General features: G+C 40.5%; 1 long non-coding RNA gene across 1 annotated transcript in view; it reads right to left on the bottom strand.

The window, feature by feature from the left end:
- Positions 1–20,606, bottom strand: part of LOC148187443 (uncharacterized) — a 125,309-nt gene that overhangs the window by 74,736 nt on the left and 29,967 nt on the right. Inside the window, exon 4 of the long non-coding RNA XR_015778669.1 lies at positions 19,214–19,305. This is a non-coding gene — a long non-coding RNA (uncharacterized LOC148187443). The remainder of the gene's footprint in view (positions 1–19,213; positions 19,306–20,606) is intronic.

The raw sequence follows: 20,606 nt of genomic DNA, 5'->3' as shown, positions 1-20,606 counted from the left end.
GGGTGTGATTGCTGAGAGGTGAAAAGGTCAGACACTGTCCAAGACTCTCGCTAATGATGTCGCTAACTGCCTAAATAAAGCCGGCTGGAGAAAGTGCTGACGCGGGCCAAAAGAAAAAAACACAACAAAACCTCACACCTTCCTCTACCCTTCAGCCCAATCCAATTTCATATTCTCCGAGATTAACTTTGCCCCACTTACTCCCACCCCTAATTCTCAGTGATGCACTTCCAATTAAAGCTTAATTATAAGGAACTTCATCTATCTGAGAAATACACATGAAATTACATATTCACACTTTGTATTCACGCGGGGTACAGTAGTTTGTGGGGTAATGATGATGTACGATCTCATAACTGATTTCTGCTTCTGTCAAATCAGACACTTATTAGCATTCATGTGCTTGTCCAATTAACTCCTCTGATTAATGTGCCAATCAATTGAACTTAATGATTAGTGTTATGGAACAATGTTGCATAACACTGCTAAACCTCGTTCAAACAGCAGGAGATTCTGATTAGTCAGACAAGTGCACAACAAACTGTCAGTAAAATGGGAGGAACACTTAATGAGGAGAAATGGTCAAAGGAGGCGAGATATGAGGTGAGAGGTAGGGGGTCCACAGAATTACACACACCGAGTGACAAATGCATCAACGGAAAGAAACAAAAGGATTCAAAAAGGTTTCTCAATGCACAATGTTTAAGTTATAATAAGGAATATTGTATGTTATTACCTGAAGTCTTTCTGTACAAAAATTATATTTACCTCCGCAGTTATAATGTAAAAACATTTTAGAATGGTGGGACTAAGGTCAAAACTAAATCTTTTAAAGTCGAGGTGAAATTTGATATTTTTTCTTACGTCTCTTTTTCAGAAATACAAAGATACATAATGTTGAGAAGCTCTGAAACAACATCTAAGCTTCTGTGGCACACTAAGCACATCACAGAACCTTATAGTTTGCGACACAAGACGTTTTTACCTCTATATCCTACATGTTGTTAGCAATTTTATCTGTCCCTTTCCAAAATTCAGCGTTTTGTAGGGCTCATCATACTTTTAACGTTGTATTTCACTCTAAAAGTGAAAGATAGCAAGCAGCTTATTTATTAACCATGCTGTAAATTATGATTACTTTGAGAAATATCAATCTTCGTAAACAACAGCCCACATTCAGAGACCATGTCAGCTCTCTGGATCATTCTGCACTTTCATCATTCCCACTGAGGATGTCAAACTCTCTGTGCCAGTTCTTATGGGCGCATTGGTTAATTCAATCTGATGCTCCCAATTACTACAAAAAGGGTAAAAGTGTTTCTGGGCAATTTACAAACAGGTTCAGAAGGCTGGCATAATGAAGGAAACGTGGAAAAGTTTCAACTTATTTCAGCCACACTGTGAAAACAATAACCCCTCTGGCTAGCTTCTTAATTAAAAATCTGGCCTGAGAGAGACGTTTTTCTCTACGTGGTCTGGTAAGCTAACTTGCTTACAAACTTACAAATTAAGGTACCATGTGGCTGCCATTGTTAATATTCAAATACTTTTCTGTATACTCTCCCTGGCCAGACTACCTACAGTGCAGTGTTATGTGTTGCTTTGAATATCTAAATAATACCACTTAGAAAGCTGTTTCATCTCAGGATACAGTTTCATATCATGAATTCTGAAATGAAAACACTAAAAACTAATACACTGTCAATTTATAAAGAACCTTTTTTTGTACCTTAAGAGCAACAAGATGTGATGAGAGCAGTAGCTCTGAACTGACTCATTTGTTCGGATGGAGCCAGCGAAGTGGAAAAGATGAGTGTACAGAGAGACATGGAGACAACTAAGAATGACTGAATTTCTGTTGCATTACAAAAGTCTTACCCTCTCTGGAGCTTATTTGAGCGGACTCATAGTATAATTGAAAACATGTATTGCAGGTTTTGATGTACTGTGCACTGTGACTTACTGTTTACTTTCCAATAAAACTCTGATTCATAGAGGTCTGCTCCTCCAATTGAGTTGGCCTGCGACTCATACTGTAGCAGTGGGGGGTAACAAGCTGGTAGGGATAATCAGTGCTGATTCACCACAGCTCACCTCCCAATTTGCACAATATTTCCACATTTTTCTATTCTTTTTCATCTTTGTAATGTCTTCTATGTGCTCATGGGGGGATTGGAGAGTTTTGTCTCTCACAGGGAAAGATATTTATTTTACCCAAGTTTAAGATCAACATTTTTCAGTCGAAGTTTGAAAGGAAAAAAAAATACAATTGCTGGTTATTACTGGCATCCAAGCTGCTCAAGAATACCAGAGCCAAATCACATGTACAGAGACAGAGTGCATTTAAGTCCTGCCACCTCCTGGGATGAAAACAATCCGTCGCTTTCCCATTGACTTGTATTGTGTGAGGGTGCCTGCTTGTCATTTATGTCTGCTAGCAAGCAACACAGAAATACCTAAAAGCTGCTTTGTGTTGGGATACAGTACTTGGGTTGGGAATCATTTAGTTTTTTTTTATACCGGTGCTCAAACCATACTTTTAAAATGGTACTGGTGCCTAAATGGTGCCTGAACCAATACTTAAAAAAAAAAATGAAATCCAATATAGTTAACAGTTTAAAGTATAAAAATAAATAAAATATTTAAAAAATCCAAAAGTAATAATAATAATAAAATAAAAAATACTATAACATGAATACAAAATATAACAGAATACAAAGCATTATTAACAAATGCACCTTATAAATAACATTAACAACCCAACTATAATGATTTAACATTAAATAACAGTTACAGGACAGCAAAACAGCAAAAATAAAAATTTGATTTAGGATCTGTAATTGCCTATAATTGCTCTCTCTCTCTCTCTATGTATCCCTCTCGGTTGCACTTGCTCTCTGGTTCTGAAATGAGGCACTGAAGTCTACGTCTTGATTTGGCCTAGTAGGCACCGGTTGTATAGGAACCAGCGCCATGTTGGCACTAAGTTTCAGTATCCAACCCTATACACTACCAACATATAACCCATAACTATGTTTTTATAAGTTGACAAACAAAAAACTGAACTTTTAAGCAAAAAGATGTGAGACATCAGCAGGACGATATGGGGACTGATGGTGATATGAAAACTGAAGTATCGAATGCACAAATCAAAATTCTCCCCCTGACCTATACTTATAAAACAGATAGTTACCGTCCTTGATAATGATTGGTTGAGCACTATCAAAGCAACTGTAAAATACACCATACGCACACATCTGTGACAGCATAACAGCAGTATTACTGTGACAATTAACTGTCAGATTTTGATGTAGATTTTGATTGGATTTTGCTGGATGAGCTAAGCAGGGATAATTAGTAGAAAGAAAGAGAAGAAGGATAAAAAAGAAAGGAGACACACTGAAAATATTAAGGGAGAAACCAAAGAGCTGGAAAAATAAAATAAAAAAAAAAACCAAAGCAGGGACCATTAAACAGACTACGTAGTCTGTTCGCCTTTGGAGTAGTGGAAAAACTTTGTAAAGAATAAAGCGACAAAATGTCCCACCACCAAGCATAAATGGAGACAGACTGAAAAAATCAAACACTCTTAGGCACTGAATCTAAACACACCTGAGGGTCTTGTCAACAAAGTCTGGTTTGATGTGCAGCTGCATATGGGACGCAGAGCTAAAGAGGGCAAATGACAACTGAAATCTGAATCATTCATCATCCGCCAGGATGAGAATGGTCAGAAATACGCAACGCTGTCATTAAATTCATACACAAAAAAACAATCAAAAAAAGAAAACACACATATGCCAACAAAAAAAACCAAAGAGAACCTACAAGGGAACCCAGTCTGTCCTGTCAGTTCGTTGGGGAAATTGCTGCTGCCCAATCCACCAGCCTTTAATCTCCATCCAAAGCGGACAAACTACACCAACGATCTATGGTAGGTTAATGATATAACTGAAGGTACACTAGAGCCCATGGGGGTGAACTTCTTTGGCTCCATGCTGCCACAGATATGTAAAGCATCCCGCACTTTCCACTAAGTCTGTGTGTTGCATGACAATGATTCTGCAGAATATTGCTGATAAACTACTTTGCTTGGTTAAAGAATAATCTTATTAGAATAATCAATAATTATCGTAATTTTTGTTGCTGTGTGATATCTTATAAAACACTGACTGAGGTATATGTAGTAATCCTTTTAAAAGCCATAAGAACGCTTTAACACTTATCAAAACCCATCTTTATGAAACTGCTTCTAATGTGTGAATAATGTTGTGCTCATACAGGAAGTGACCACCGGCCTCCCAGGTGAAAATCCGGCATTTGTTGGACCCATTCACTGCCCCTGCCGCCCTCCCAATAGGCACCCTCGCACTCCTTATATAACGTTGTTACCGGCAGAATTTCAACCTGACATCGTCCAGCGGCATATCACCCAGCCACGACAAGTTCCGTCCGGCTGCGTTATTAACTGATGCCAACCGTCCGTTTACCATATGGCTGTGCCAGGTGCCATCCAGTCAGCTGCTGAGGTACCATACCGCTGCGAAAAGGGGCTTTTGGTGTTGGCTGAAATCGCTAACAAAGTTCTGGCATGTGACTTCAGAATGAGAATGGGCTGAGGGCTCATGCGTTGCTTATTGCAGACGCAGTCAAAATACTGCTCCTTAACTTTCATTGCCATAAGGTGCCAGGGTTAACACAAGAAGCAGATTGGCAAGCAAGTCATACTATGACGAGCACAAATGAAATAAGAGCTAGAAGACCTGTCTGCGGGTTCTGTAAAATATTTCTGCTGTAACATTATTGCAACAATGCAGAAATTGTGATGTTACAAATACACTGTGTCTTACTGCAGAGTTAAAAGAGATGATGTAATTGTTGAAACAAAAGGGCAGTCAGCGGTAGATTGGCCAATTTGCTCTAGTATTCCTGCCTGAAAACCCTGATGTTTTGTTCAGCCACGCTGCTATTATCCTGATACCATTTCCTTCGTCAACACAACCCTCTGACCTCCTCCTATTCTTCCTCTTGGCTTGGACTCTGATCTGTGGTGTGAAAAGCCCCGAAACCCTGGTGTTCGACAGGAAGAGAGTCCCAGTGTGATGGGACTGAATGTCTTGCCAGCACACACTGTGAAGCGGGCGCCTGTGGAGGTCTGTATGGACCCTCAGATGTGCAGAACAGAGAGACAGACCCTCCATTAACAACGACCCCTCTGTATTCAGACACATCCTCTGAGAGGGACTCTGCCAGTGATGGCCACCTGCCCGATTTACACACATGCATGAATGCGTGCACATCCAGAATCGTGCAACCCGTATACACACACATAAACATCCATGGCTAATTCTTCTTCACTTTCTCAATTGATATCCCTCATTTGCCCTCAAACACAAACACACACACAGGGCCCTGATCCAGCTATGACACCAGTGTGAGTGATACACGGCACCATTGAGACGCCTGCTACAGCTGAGGCCCTGCATTTATGTCATTGTGTGGTGCTAGAACAGATGTGCACCCTTACAATGCACCAGCAGTCGAAATCAAGACATCATAATCACACAAACACACATACACTAACATCGAACTAACATTGCAAGCTATGAAACTCAATGGATTAGAGCTCATTTGACTGAAAGCCTCAACTTTATCGGTTTCCTTAGCAACGCGTGAAGGAGTAATGGCTTTCCTTTTAATCTGAAGCCAATGAAAAACAGCCATATTTGATGAGAAGATTCTTGTAATCAGCTTGTGCAAGACCAAAGATTCATAAACACAGCCAGGAAGCTGGCAAACCCAACACCACCACCGCCGACCAAAGAATAGAGGAGAAAGAACCCTCATTTTACAGCCCTCATTACCTGCAGCACTTTCTTTCTATTCACCGCTGAACGCTAATCATGCATTACTCCAATGAGCTGCATGCACCCAGTCTCAATTTCCATTCAGCGCAAAATGTCAAGTTGTTTGTATGTTTCAGAGCCCTGAAATCATCTGTTAATACGCCGCCTGCTCTTTTGGAGCACGTCGGGTGTCGAAACACTATCGCTGATCACAGTTATTATGCGATAGGTTGCTGTATGGGGGGTAGGCAGGAATTATAAACCACATCTCATTCTCTCTTTATATCCATCTCTGCCACCCTCTATCTGATGTGTGTGTGCGCACATGTCATCGATTTTGTGTGTGTTCAGCGTGCGTCAGGTCCCGTTTACCAAAAGCAGGACTGAGAAGATTGATAGGGGTTATCATTTGAAAACATGTAATTCATCAGCACTTGACAAATCCATATCTGACGCAAACACCATCACCAGCAGCGACACCCTCCTTGGATTTTTGTGTTTCACTCTTGATGAAATCTATGATGTGGTATGTGTGTGCGTTTGTGTGTATCCATGTGTGGAGCAGAGAGGTTGGGGTAGTGTGGTGGGGCCTCCATTTGAAAGCAGAGGGGGATTGACAGTGCAGGATTGGACAATATTTATCTACAACAGAGCTGAGGAAAATAGGTTTGTCCCTGATGACATTTTCATCGATTGAAACATGTACTGCCCCCCTTCCCACTGAAAATGACTAATCTTGGGACTTGTGGTAGCAGTTTTGTTCTTGGGAGGTCAAGGTGCCATGTCTACACAACATGTTGGACTCGAGATGAATTTCCTGTTTTATCCCTACATGGATTTTTCAATCTTGCCCCCAACTGAACAGAAAAGAAAGGGGGAGAAATGGGAAACAGTAAATAAATCTTTGCAAATATCACCTGTTTGCTTTACTTTTTGCAAAATAGTCAAAAAGGACATGAATAAAAAGCAAAGAGGGGCATTTTTTAATGCATCATCAAGTAGTTTTAAATGTCACATTAATAAAATAGACAACCAAGTCTCTGTGTCTCTCAAGTCAAATGCCAAACATTTCATAATGATTAAAAGTCAGCTTAAACACATTTACTCTCTCCTGACCTTCTGTGTTTTATAAGCCACTTGATGAAACACAGGGTCACTGCTAAAAAAGAAACCTTTATTCTTGGGGGATTTAAAAAGACCGATCTACTTTTCTACTGTGCTGCCATAAAGGTTCACTAATGGATTAACATGCCAGTTTTAGGGCAAAATAGGACATCATCCTGGTGTTTTATGAAATCACCTCTTGTTGAGGAGTATATATGAAGTCATTATCATCTTGGAATATAGGGAGCATCATGGAGGAATGGTGTTGGCACCATAGCGTGCATCTGGTCCCATAAAATGGCCTCATACTGCTTTGCTGTTATGTGACCCTGCAGAGCTATCAGTGGACCTAATGGCTGCAAGACCACAGCAGCCTGTGCCCATTCAGATCCTCGATGCTAAACAGATGGGCCAAAGGCATTGCTGGTCCGAGCATCAATTGGCCTTTTACGAACAATTACTCATTCTAATGTGGTAGAAATCAGACTCAATGGACCAAATTCCTTTTTTGTTGTTTTCATTGGTCCAAGGTTTGCGAATACATTAGGTTATTCATCTTTGTATACTCGCTTACAAATAGCATCTGGTTAGCACCCTGGGTTTGCCAGATTTGACTGACACTGAAATTGCCAAATTGGGGCACCAAATTGTCATAAAAGTAGACAATTTTGTCTTTGCTATATTTTAGAGAGGGTTTTTTGTCTGAAGTGGCATATAAACTGACACACAAACACAGCTTTGTCAAAACTCTGCCTTCAAAAATACAACATCAGTAATGGTTGTCCTGTGTTGGTCAGAATGAATTTGGCCAATCAGTTACTCTAATTTATTCAGTGGCTGAATGTGAGTGCAAGAAGAAAACAAAGCACTTACTCTGTTTTAACAGTCGGCTATACAGTACGTTTAGGCAAACATCTCTTGGCAACCCAATCACTAGAAAAAAATATGCTGAAACTATTACGTTTCAGCATCACTGTAGTTAACTGATGGTTAAGTTTATGCACAAAAAAACACTTACTTATGGTTAGGAAAAGACTTATACCAGGTTTCAGGGGCACAATACCAGCAGGAAAAGCAGCAAAGTCTTGGTGAAAAACAAGTACAAGTACCTGTCAGAATGGACCACTACCTGTTTAAATGTAGTTCAGTGTGGAGTAGGATTCTGTCAGGTACAAATATGTATCAGAATGGACTACTACTTGGTTAAAGGTAGTTGAATGTGGAAATACACCAACAGGTTGCTACAAAACACCCAAATTCAGAGCCTAAAAAGCCACTGTAAATGCACAAAACACTCATGTTTTGAGCCTATAAAGCTAATGGAAACACACCGATGGATCATTGCAAAAGACCCATGTTTTAAACCAAAAAAACAAACTATGAACACACAACAGGTCACTACAAAACACCCATGAAGGAAGTTTAAAGAGTGGCTGGAAAACAGAGACAGTTTGCTGCAAAACACCAACATTGCAACAAAACACCTAAAAAGCTGATGGAAACACACCAACGTGTCGCTACAAAGAGCTCATGTTTTGTTGTTTGTTGGTTTTAAACAGTTGTCTTTAGCGTGGTCTGCAGCCTAGTAGGCATTTCGACTATGTGAAACACCATCCACCGTCCCCTCTATCTCCCAAAGACAAAATGACCTCCAATATTACATCACTTGAGAAAAGCTGATATGATAAATATGAAACACGCAAATGCAACTTATTCTTAATCTGGCAGAAGTGTGCAATGCCAAAATTTTCTCCTGGCAACTGCTCTTGAAAAACAATTCAGTAGACAGACAACATCATCACTGATCACAGGCCAAACAAAAACCATTCTACCTGCCCAAGTAGGGTGGGAAACCCCCAAATCTGGCAACACTTCTCCCTCCATTTATGACTGTTGTAAAAGCTCACCACATCCAGATTTTCTGATACTGCTAAAATGTTTGATGACAGTCATTTCTTTGGTCATTCAAGACAAATATTTGTCTGTCTATGACTGTCCTCACCAGAAAAACAACACATTGATTGTTGGTTCAAAATGATCCATATTTTTGTTTTTCCTGGCAAGCCATCTCTTGTAGTCATGTAAATATGCACAGAAAACAGAAAAAAAAAAGTGTTGGTCAGCAATGGTGGGAAATCGTGTGACATGTTTAAGCTTTAAAAAGGTAAAATTATAAGGGTGGCTGATGGAGCACTAGTGATGTCCCCTCTATCTGACCATATGTCAATTTTACCAGCATCTTAACCACATTTATGCTCAACGTTAGATAAATATATGGACACAGACAGGGATTTTTGTGCATACTCTTTGTTCATTTATTCATATTTATGCACACTGTAAAAATAAAGTTTTATCTTGAAAAGTTATTGTCCCCACTGCATTCAATTTTTAAGTTGACTTAATTTGAGAAGACAAGTTGAATCATGACAAAAATGACCTCAACTTGTGTTCTTAAAGTCAGTCAACTTAAAATTTTAAAGCAGCCTGAACACCAAGGGGCAGCACACATGCTGTGTCTTTAACCACCTGGAAAACTCAAGCAGGGGCCCTGGGCAATACTCTTGTGCCCTCTCTGAGCCAACTTTCATACACGTAATGGCAGGTTGTGTCTGAGGTTGCTAAGCGACTATAAACAGCATCATATCATAGTCCTCTTACCAGAAATTTCAAGTGCAGAGCTGATGTGAATTGGGCCTAAAATATAGTCAGTGGGAAAGATGTAAATCTCAGGTTATCCCTGCATTAAAATGATCGACTTCTCCTCCATATCTACTGATATGTATGGAAGAAAGGAAAGATATCTGCTGGCTGTGATTGGTTGTTCCTAATCACATGACATGTGGTGCATGCTGCTGTTTTCCAAAAGCTGAACTCTGTTCATCTCAGGATGCCCTGAAAAACAGGCGCTGGGGGGGTGCTTGGCATGGCTGATGAGCATGCCTGCTGCACGTCTCCACTGACAACAATGGAATTAAGTGTGCAAAAGATGCGGCATGTGTACGGCTCCTAACTTTTTCAATTTAAAATGAATAGTTTACTTTCACAGTAAACTAAAAAGTACGTTGACAGTGCCATTTCAATGTTTGGAATAAACATATGTATTTTTGCATGTACAGGGAGTGTAATTTAGCCTAAAATGTAAGATAACTAGTCTTAGAATTAAGCAACACCTTTTGTGTCCATTAAACATATTTGTAATTTTTTTATAGCACAAACATGTTATCTCACACACACAGAATACAAATCTCAGTCACAGTCAGTCCATTGTTTCAATCTTGTTTTTTCACCAGGCTCTCCCACAGACGCATCTGCTTTTTCATGGGCCCCCAGAGGGTCATATTCAATAGTTACACTCTCTCTGGTGACTTCAAGGTATATTCTAACTGGATGTGGTCAGGGTTGGGTGAGCATGAAGCATTCGTGTAGATAAGTGGCACATGGGCTGCGGTTCTTGAAAGTTTTTGGCTGAAAATCAGGTAACTTTTTTTCTCAAACCCTTCCTGCAGAAAAGTGAGTACTGTTTAGAAAAGCCTTGGCAGTTAGTAAGTGTGTCAAGGTAATTCTCACAGAGTCACACATTCTCCCTGTAGATATGCAGATTTGATGTGCTGTAATCATTCCAATATTCTGTTCCTCTGAAATTCATTTTAAACTCTCCTTTTTCCACTGCATTCGAATCGCTCTGCCAAAAACCCAATGTTTCTCCCTCAGCAGTATCTGGGGGATAGTGACTCATTGAGTCATGTCATTAGATAATGGGTTTGGAGGAGTTATTCAAATAAACACAGTTCCTGGATGTAAAATGAAGGCAGAGAGTTCAGTGTTGTTTTTTTGTGGGGATACCAGGGGATTTCCAACGCTGCTGCAGGGCCCATCTGTTGTAGATCGAAGCAGCATCACAGAACCAGTGACCCATACTGCAGCTGCCCTGTCACAATATTGTTTTTAAAGGTATAGCACAGCAGCCATCTGCACCTTATTGCCACTGGCACTGGAAGGAGATATTCTCGGTGTAATGCCAGTAGTAAATATACAGTAAAGCTCGAGCTAAAACCAGCTGGAGATCATCTGTACTTGTTATTGATCAGCTCGGCTCCCCAGTGATCACAGCAGTGTGTTGCCTCCTGTTTGTGTGTGTGTGATGTATGATAGCGCCCTCAGCACAGAGTCATCTTTGATCACATTCTAGCTGTATTCACTCAGTCAATATGATCATTAACAATAATATTAACAACTCAACACATTTGCATGTTTCAAAAAGCAGGTAATCAAAAAGGTACTGAATAAATGATGTCCATGTCTGAGTCAAACACTGCTGCAAGACCTTGAATTTATTCTGCTCTGTCATTAAAGTAAAAAAAGGGGGAAAAGAAAAAGCTGTTAATCAGAGTCTTTGTGGAGAAAGCCATAATTCAAGACACTTGCACCTTGCCTTTAGATGACATACTACATGTTTATTTTTGGGGGCTGCGCTGTTATGTCCATGTGCTGTTTTGGGGAATAAATGTTTATGTAAAACTGGTATCTATGATGGTTTTAAATACATAAACATGCATTTACTGTAACAGCTAGCGATGCCTGAGTGAGGGTTTTTTTAAAACCCGACCCAACCCAGCCCACTATGAGAGTCAACCTGACCCGTTCGACCTGTACACATGCATTAATCCGTAACCTGAATCCAAACTGCAAACCGGAGCTGAAAGTTTCTGTGATGACCTACTTGCTGTTGGCTATATTGCATGTAATCTCCAGTAAATATAACAAGTTAAAAAGTGTTTTATTTTAAAAAGTACAAATGACAGAAAGACAGCAAGTACTCATGAGTTCATGAGTGCACAGCTGAGGCGTACATTGGGTTGTTTATATGACATTTCAGAAGTGCATATTTAACAGTCACTGTGGACAGAGGGACTCTTGCTTGTTGTAAGAACACAGTGTTAGGCCTACTTATGAACAGGCTGATATATATTTTAATGGGACATTATGACAAGAGAGATATAAATATGTTAGACCTTAACAGATTTTCCTGGTCAAAAGCTAGTCAAAAAGCCTGAGCGCAGCAGCGCTGATGAGCCAGCTGTTTATTGTGTGACGGAGACAGAGAGGAGACAGGAAGAGAAGGTGTAAACTAGCTTATTGCACGTTTCTTTAAATTATAACAACTTACTCAGAACGCTGTTTTGTCATTTTATGACCCACCCCGCCTGAAACCCAATATTTTCTAACAAGCTTACTTGAATTTTAGCAATCTTAGTGCATCTCCAACCTATTTTTAGCCATTGCTTGATAGGCTCCCTGAATGTTTGTAGTGAATGTAGACTATATTCACGCTACTTCCAACAGTGTTCGCTTTCTCACTGTACATTAGGAAGAGGAATAATGCACCACATTCAAGTACAAAAGTTAACCTACAGATAAGCATGCCAATAAAACAGAATGCATATATGTACATTCCCCTTTAACACCCTGATTTTAATGTACTAAAACAAAATCAAGTAAACTGCAAAATCAAAGTAAAACCCTTCATTTCTGGTACATGCTCCACATCTTTGGCTTATTATTGACATTTATTGTTTTCAAAAAGGTGTCTGACTGTCTATGTGATTATTACAATATTGATGCCAGTTTGCGGTCATTATTCACTTGTCATTGGCACACTGGTGGGGACCGCAGGCCCCCGATGCATACCTTTCTCATTGTCAAGCTGTTCTGAGAGCTGATGCACCTCTGAACTAATAAAACCAAAGTTCAAAGAAAAGACATTTTTCATCAAGTCATAATTCTTCCACCACAAGAATTTTTCATGTACATATACTGTAGCCGGACAGAGTCGGAAAGCCCTTTCCCCCTTACATTATTAATGACTTAAAATAAAAAGAAATGCAATACTGAGGCATAATACGTAATATCTGCTATAGAGGCAACTTTTATATTATGTGAAATTTAAGCTGCAGACTGGCAAATATTTTAATACTGCAAAGCTACAGAGAGGCAGATCCCTGTGTGTTACATACAGCCTGTAACTCACTGAAGAAATGTCCTCATTTATGAAGGATAAACAGAATATCACGACTTTGACGACAAAGCAATGAAGAACTATTTTCCATGCATGGCTTTACTTTCTACACCTTTTCCTTTTTCCGTTTTCTCACAGCCTGTGCTAACGCATATGTGTCCCTCTATATCCCATTATTTCATTGTCTCTCTCAGCCCATTTCCCTTCTGTCTGTGTGTAATTTCAGGAATAAACTGCCCTCTAACCGCTCCTGTATTTCTTCTGTTTCAAACTCAGGTAATTGAGTAATCAATGATGGATGCAGACTGGATACTCGCATGCTGTTAGAGACAAGAGAATACAGAAACTGGATGTCAGACTGAGGTTCGGCCTCAGGGTGTCAGTTTTTTTTTTGTTGGATTTTTTATTCTCTCTGAGTCTGCGGCCATGCTGTATTGACAGGCTAGCTGTGGCGAGGCCTGGCTGAAAGGCTCTCAGGGCTTTTAGTCGCGCCCTCGTTTAGATGGCTTTGAAAAGAGGAGCTTGGCCTCTGTGGTTATCGCTGGCACGTTAGAGGGAGTGAATATAGATTTTATCCTTCCCACCTCCCAGCTTTTTTTTCATTCTCTGGTCTACTTATCTCTTTCCGTCTTTTGCATTCTCTCTTTCCCTCTCGCTCACCCTGTCCTTGCAATAATGACAGCAATTCATATTGAATTTCTCTATTCTCTGAAGGTGATGAGGATGAGGCATCCGAGGGCAGGATGCAAACTGTTGTGAGGCGGCAGTCCATCAAGAACAAAACCCCACCGGGGGGAAGGTGGCGGTGGGGTGAGCAGGAGAAAGCGGGGAAAAAGACATTAACGGTGTGGAATAGGATTGAAGCATTTCTTGGAATTGATTCTGAATGACAAGGCAGAAGGAGGAGAACATTGGGTGAAAAAGGAGAAATGGAGCATCCTGACTGGGATGTGGAGGAAGGAGTTGAAGTTATGACGGGGTCAGGAAATCCCAAGGGAGACGAGGGATGAGAGAGCACACGGAAAAGAGTGGGATGAGCTTCACTGCACTGGGCTTCACACCCCAGAGACCTGCTGTGTGTTGTTGTGTCTGCGCATCCTTATCCCACTGAGTGGATTTGCTCAAATTGTTTTTTACAGTATTTGACTTGTGCAAACTGTTATGAAACTTTTCTTGAATCTTTAAAGTTTTCTGATTATGAGGTGAAATAAATGAGCACATCTGTTCGATTGCAGCAAAGAAGACATCTGCATCCTCTTGCAAAAATGAGGAGTGTATAAGACCTGGGAGACTAGACAACATAAAGATAAAACTGTCACGGGCAAATGACATAGAGGGGGAAGGATGGGAGCAAAATTGAGAATGAATGGGGGAAGTAAAGAGAGGAAGCATCTGAATCCTCCGCCTGAGCTGGTGTGCTTCACTCTGAGGCTCATCAATAACTTAGGCGTGATGGGAAATCTTTTCCTCTCCCTCTGCTCTTTGTACAAGTTTTTTGGCTAAAGCCTCATATGTTGTCAGACCAGGAGCTTTACCGTATTTGACACTGGTCATGAGGATCTGCCCCTCATGAACACACAATGTAAAACCTGAGACCTCTGCTGATAAAACTCCCCTCACTCACATGCCTCATTATTGATGGCCATGTTTAAAACATTGAGATGGAGGTACAGCAGCACAGAGAGATGGTCCCATTACACAATGGTGTTGGGCAAAATGATTAAATGGGGCTAATTATTCTCATAAATAACTTATGAAGCTGGCAGAGGGCTCTTGGTTTTTCATCAGAAAATGTATGCTATGATTTTCAATACAATTTTCAGTAATGTAAAAACAATTATTATGGAAATCCTTTATTCTAAAACACAATATAAGTCATGATGGTTTTTTTTTTTGGTTCAGAGATCCTGGTGCAATGATATACCAACAATGCAACAGAAAAGAGAACTGTTGAAATATTGACTTCGATGTGATTGAAATAGTATCATCAACATTTAAATATCCAATGGCTGGGGATATGCCCCAAAATATTGCAAAAGAAGATGCCACAAATAATCAAAATTTTAGAGAAGTATTTCAGAAGTATTGCTGGAGAGATGATCTTTTCATGAAACTGGGCTGTCTGTGCAGTAGAAAGATGTCTGTATTTATGAAATTAGAGGTACATGACTGGAGAAAACAGAAAAAAAGGACTGTGGTATTGATTTTTCTCAAAAGTTAGAAAACGTACAACTACCAGAATGCACTGCGCTGCACCAGACCAATAAACACTCCCAGTGGTGGGTGACCTATTCTGACACAGGAAACATTATGGTGGCCAGCTGGTAACAATCTCTAATCTCTAATATCTAATAAATGGTAATATTCGATCAGCACTGCTTCATTTTACTGTTTGATTTTTTTTAAGCCACTGTTTTTACAATACAGGAAACAGTATGGTGTCCACTTCCTGTTCACAAATTCTTATATTACAGCCACTCTGTCCTAAAATATATTTCTACAAAAAAAAATGGGCAAGAAATAGGCAGTGCAGTAACATAATCTTGGTTTATGTTTAATCAGCAGAGGGGTGCCTCTTTTGATCCGCTTCTGTACTCTTTATGTCTGTGGTGGCAGCCATACAAAAGTGCAGAAGTGTTTTAATTCTATTTAGCCCATGGTTAAGTCCTGTTAAGATCAATTATCTTTTTTTCAAGGGTAAGACAGCAGAATAAGACCACAATAACAAATAAAAAAGATAATCAGTATCCTGTAATATTAAAATACTTATAGCCTAAGTATAGTCAAGAAGTATAACCTGTAGTTTGACCAACAGCCGTTAAAGCAGTGAAAATCTAGCTGAGAGGTGGCATCCGGTGGTTTAGTGGATTAAGTAGCCCCCCGTGCCGTAGCGGTCGTGGGTTCGAGTCCAGCTCGCGGCCCCTTGCTACATGTCATCCCCTCTCTCTCCCCCTTTCACACTGCTGATCTGTGCTATCTTATAAAGGCAAAAATGCCAAAAAAAAATCTAGCTGAGAGATGAGCAGGGCAGTTTGGGCAAATTAACACATACTACCCTGGCAGAGGCCAACACTCAGTGACAACATGTTTGACTTTGTGCTGAGTATAAGAACACAGCTTCTACTTTGGTTATACAAGGACTGGATGGCTCATAGCAAAGTCCCCAGTACCCCCATTTTCCTGGATTACCCCACACAGGACTCCCAGGGGACACGATCGTAAACCTGCTCCAAGCCCACAAAATACATGTAAACTGGATGCGCAAACTCCCACAACCCCTCCAGCACAGGTAAAGAGCTGGTCTACTGGTCCACGGCCATGACTGAATCTGCTCTGCTCCTCCAGAATCAGTCGTTGGATAATCAGTCGGAGCCTTCTTTTCAGCGTCCTGGAATAAATTTTCCCAGGGAGGCTGAGCAATGTGATACCCCCATTACTGGAGCATACCCACCACCCTCTGCCACTCCATCAGTACTGCACCTGGTCTCCACACAATCCTAAAAATGCATCTCAAGACAGCTCAACAATATCCAGGGCCTTCAGTCTCTCAGGACAAATCTCATCCACACCTGGCTCTGCTGCCATAGGCTTTTTTTCACTCCTCAGTGACCTCTGCCAGCGATATGGACGCACAATGATTTTGAATGTTTAATATGTCTGAAAGTTTTCATTAGAAGGCCTGCATTCATTTCTGAAAAAATATTAAATAGTGAGTTGTCTCCTCTGCTGGAGGATGGAGACTTTATGCAAACAACACCAACAGTAAACAAATTACATCAAATATTAGGTGTATGTTGTGGTCACCACTTATATTATTTCTGTTCTTGAAAAGGCTTTAACTTTAACTCTGAGTTGCAACCCAATTTCCCTAATTGGGCAATAAAAAATTTAACTGAAAAGAATTTGATTGCAATTAAAGGTAACCTAGCAACATCCTATCACAGGGCAGAGACAGAGTGGGAATGAAGGGGACCAATAATGTTGGAGTGGATGTTGGTACTCAGCTGTGCCTCAGTGTAACTTGTTAGTGGGTAATTAGGTCAGCTTGTTACATCAAACAGCACAAACACTCTCATGGCCCCACAGTCCGCTGCATGAAGCCAAATTAAGGCAACAGCCTTGAAAAGCAGAAACATCTTAGAGCTACGCACGAGCAGGGGGACACCGACAATTTAAAAAAAACCTCAAGAGTTTTGCCAATTGATCAGAGTCTTTTGTGTAACTGACAAGTCACTGGTTTGATCTCTGTGAGTACGAGCTTAAGTGTCCTTGAGCAAGAATACTGAGCACCAAGCTCAGTTTTCAACCTGAATGTCAGGTGAAATATTTCATATAAAAATTATGCACTTCACATTTTTCTACATGTGGAATTTTGTCCAAGTGAGCTCAAATGAACAATCTTGCCAAAAAATGTATTTGAAGTAAGGGATGTGTGGAAAAGGAGAAAAAACAGAGAGACCAAGGAATGAATACAAGAAAAGCAGAGAATATAAGAGGAAAGATGGATGATTTCCATTGACAGCAGGCAGCCAGGTCAACCCCAGGGGACTGCAGGGCGACTGTGACAACCCCACACACACACACACACACACACACACACACACACACACACACACACACACACACACACACACACACACACACACACACCTCACATACACAAATACATACAAGCTCCCTCCCACCAGACTTCAAACCTGGCCTTCTTTCAATTTATGTTTTCTTTCAACCAGCTGTTTTTAAACTGGGGGTATTTTTTTTTCTATGAAATGAGACAACAGTTCTTACGTTCTCTGTCCTTTTCCTTAAGGCATTCAGGAAGACAGCAGCGGCCACAGCTGGAGCACAATCACTATTTCCAGAGCAGGCCATAACTCACTCAAGCTGCCTTGATGAGACTCATAACTACTGTATAAATTTACCGTCACTCAAGTTTTTCCCCTCGTACTCATGAATTCACCTCCTTTCACCCCTCTCTGCTTCAGTGTAAGCCATTATAGTGACTTTCACTAAGCGCTTTAGGATAATTAATTTATGGCACAGCACTGTGACATCCCAAAGTCCTCTTTGAGCAATTACAGTGTGTGGTCAACTTGTTCTTCTTGTCAGAGGTGCAACGTAAATGCCCTTAATTCTTTTGGAAAAGTGGGTTGACGGGGACGTTCAGATACGGCCAGGGAGGCTGTCAGCAAGACCTCCAAGGGCCCCTAAGCGCTTAAGATCAAAGGGCAGCCGACCATGCCAAAACATGTCTGCTGACACTTCAATGCCACACGGCGAACGCATATTATCAGCTTAAAATTAATATCATATGAAGCTGCAGAAATCACAAGGCATCCATCATACGCAGATAAAAATGACAAAAGCACAACCACATAACAGCAGGCCTCTGTGGTTAACAGACATCAGTGCATCTCAACTGCATATCAATGAAACATTCAATCTTAAAAACCATACACAAAACCGCAAACAGTAAATAGACTGGTGTTCCTTACCACAAGCAGCTCCTTCTCTTTTGTTTTTGCAAAGTGGCTTTGTGTATCCTCAAAATCCAGCTTCCTCTCCAGTTTTACTGCTGCAGCTGATGTATCCATTTTTCTGGCTAACTTTACTGCGGCTCATTTAGTTCACAATCACTGTGGGCGGCATCATAGCTCCTCTTCCTTTGTTCTATAACTAAAGCTTTTACTGTTCTGCGTTTCTCTTTCATGCTTTTACTTTTCAGGTTTTCTTTTGACAGCCTTACTCAGAGGACACGTTCCACGGTTCATTGTGTTATTGCTCATTTCCTCCTCACCAAACAGTCAAAGCAAAATACTGACCTTGGATCTGTTCAAAATAAGCCAATTAGACACCTCGGACTCTTGATAGTTCAGCCCCATTTCATCAAATTGGCCAATCATAGCAGTTAGTTTTTCTTGAAAGCCCTTCACACCCAGGCCACACCCACACAGGTGTTTTCACTTTTCCTGATTAGAGCTCCTCTCAGGGCTGTGTGTGTTAACTGTTAGACATGGATTTAGCTAATTTGTAATATTACATTAACATTTAATGAATAAAATTTTATGACATACAAATAGAAATATGAAGCAGTTAAATCCAGCAATCCCCAATTCCTCTCTAGCAGCAAGACCTCTCCATGCTTTATACTAATGGACTTCTCAGTTAGTTGTCACAGCAAAACCTCACCTCAGTGAGAGTGTGATATGCCACAAGTTGGTCTATACAGGGTTGGCCTCTAGCTTACCTGGTACTGTATGTGCCCCATGTAAGTCCCAATGCTGCATGGTTGGATTCATCCTCCTCCTTCCTTACTTTTCTTGTCAATCTCTGGCTCACCTATCAAAAAAGAAAAAAAATGTTTAAAAAAAAGAGGAAAAAAAGTAGTTTAGTATGGAAGTTAATCCACTACAAGGGTACTACTTTGCAATGGCAAATGGGTGGATTACTGTAAAGGTCTATCGAGTGCAGGCCCAGACGCCCAAAGTGTCAGCAGCTCTAAGGGCCTACACCTGCAAAATGTCACTCAATGGACCAGAGAGAGAGTTAAAATGACCACAAAGAGACTGAAAATAACAACAGAATTGTGCAAACAATGGCAAAGAGACATGAAACAACCACCAGTAGACAAATGACCACAAAGCGACACAAAACCACCATAAATGACACAAAAATACCCAAATAACTACAAAAAGATAACACAAGGGGAAAAAAACCACAAAGAGATGCAATACCACCACAAAGTCTGTGTGTCTGTCTGCAATGTAGAGGTGGTGAGGCCCTTTGCATATTATAAGACTTGCCCAGGGGACCATTGTCTCAAAATCCGCCCATGACGGTACACATAAAAATGGCCACAGCACTGACCATTCTGCTATGTCGATTTGAATGGGAATGTCCGTTCCACTCTCATTCTGTTTCTATGATGTATACAGACATCTCATGTCACAGTGAAACATAGAGTACTAATGATGGAAAAATCTAACCTTTGTGTTGTGTGTTAGTAGTCTAATGTAAACATCTGAGCTGTCTTACGAAATTTTAAAAAGTGAAAGGTCAACTCCTCGCACAGCTCTGCTCCACCTCTGACGTGAGCGGTGGCCTTATCAAGCAGAACAATTAAAAACAACTGTGTGAGTGTGCAAGGCCTCTAAAATTAGCATAAATACTGTTTCAATAGTCAAAATGTACAAACTTTGGGTGTTTTGAAATGCTATATTGTTTTTTCCCTGCTCAGCACTTAGGACACCCTGTTGTTAGATCCAGTCTTGGCTGTCAGTCGGAAAAAACTTGACTAAACTCACCGTGAAATGTTGTCAAATTATCCTTACACTTGTTTTTTGTCCTATGTAGTCAAAATCCCAACCTCCAGTACGCTGAAACAAATTCAATTTGGCTGCAGAGAGTTACTCACTTCTGTTGTATATTACGGACACTGTTGTTACTCAACATGCTGTGCACACAATATGGCTGAGAATCAGTATTTACATTGCAGATGCAATGAACAAATCCAGGTCACCGTTACCTTCAGGCGTCACCATCGTTACAATGACTGCGATAATGAATTGTGTCCTATCATCATCATATTCAGTAATACATTTTATGGTTGTAACAATGTTAAGTGTGAGATATGTTCTTCA

The sequence above is a fragment of the Plectropomus leopardus genome, chromosome 14 (genome assembly GCF_026936395.1).
Source record: "Plectropomus leopardus strain MGB_pleo_1.0 chromosome 14, ASM2693639v1, whole genome shotgun sequence".
Lineage (NCBI taxonomy): Eukaryota > Metazoa > Chordata > Actinopteri > Perciformes > Serranidae > Plectropomus > Plectropomus leopardus.
The sequence above is the reverse complement of the archived record's forward strand: the minus strand, read 5'-3'. Positions and strand labels throughout refer to the sequence as shown.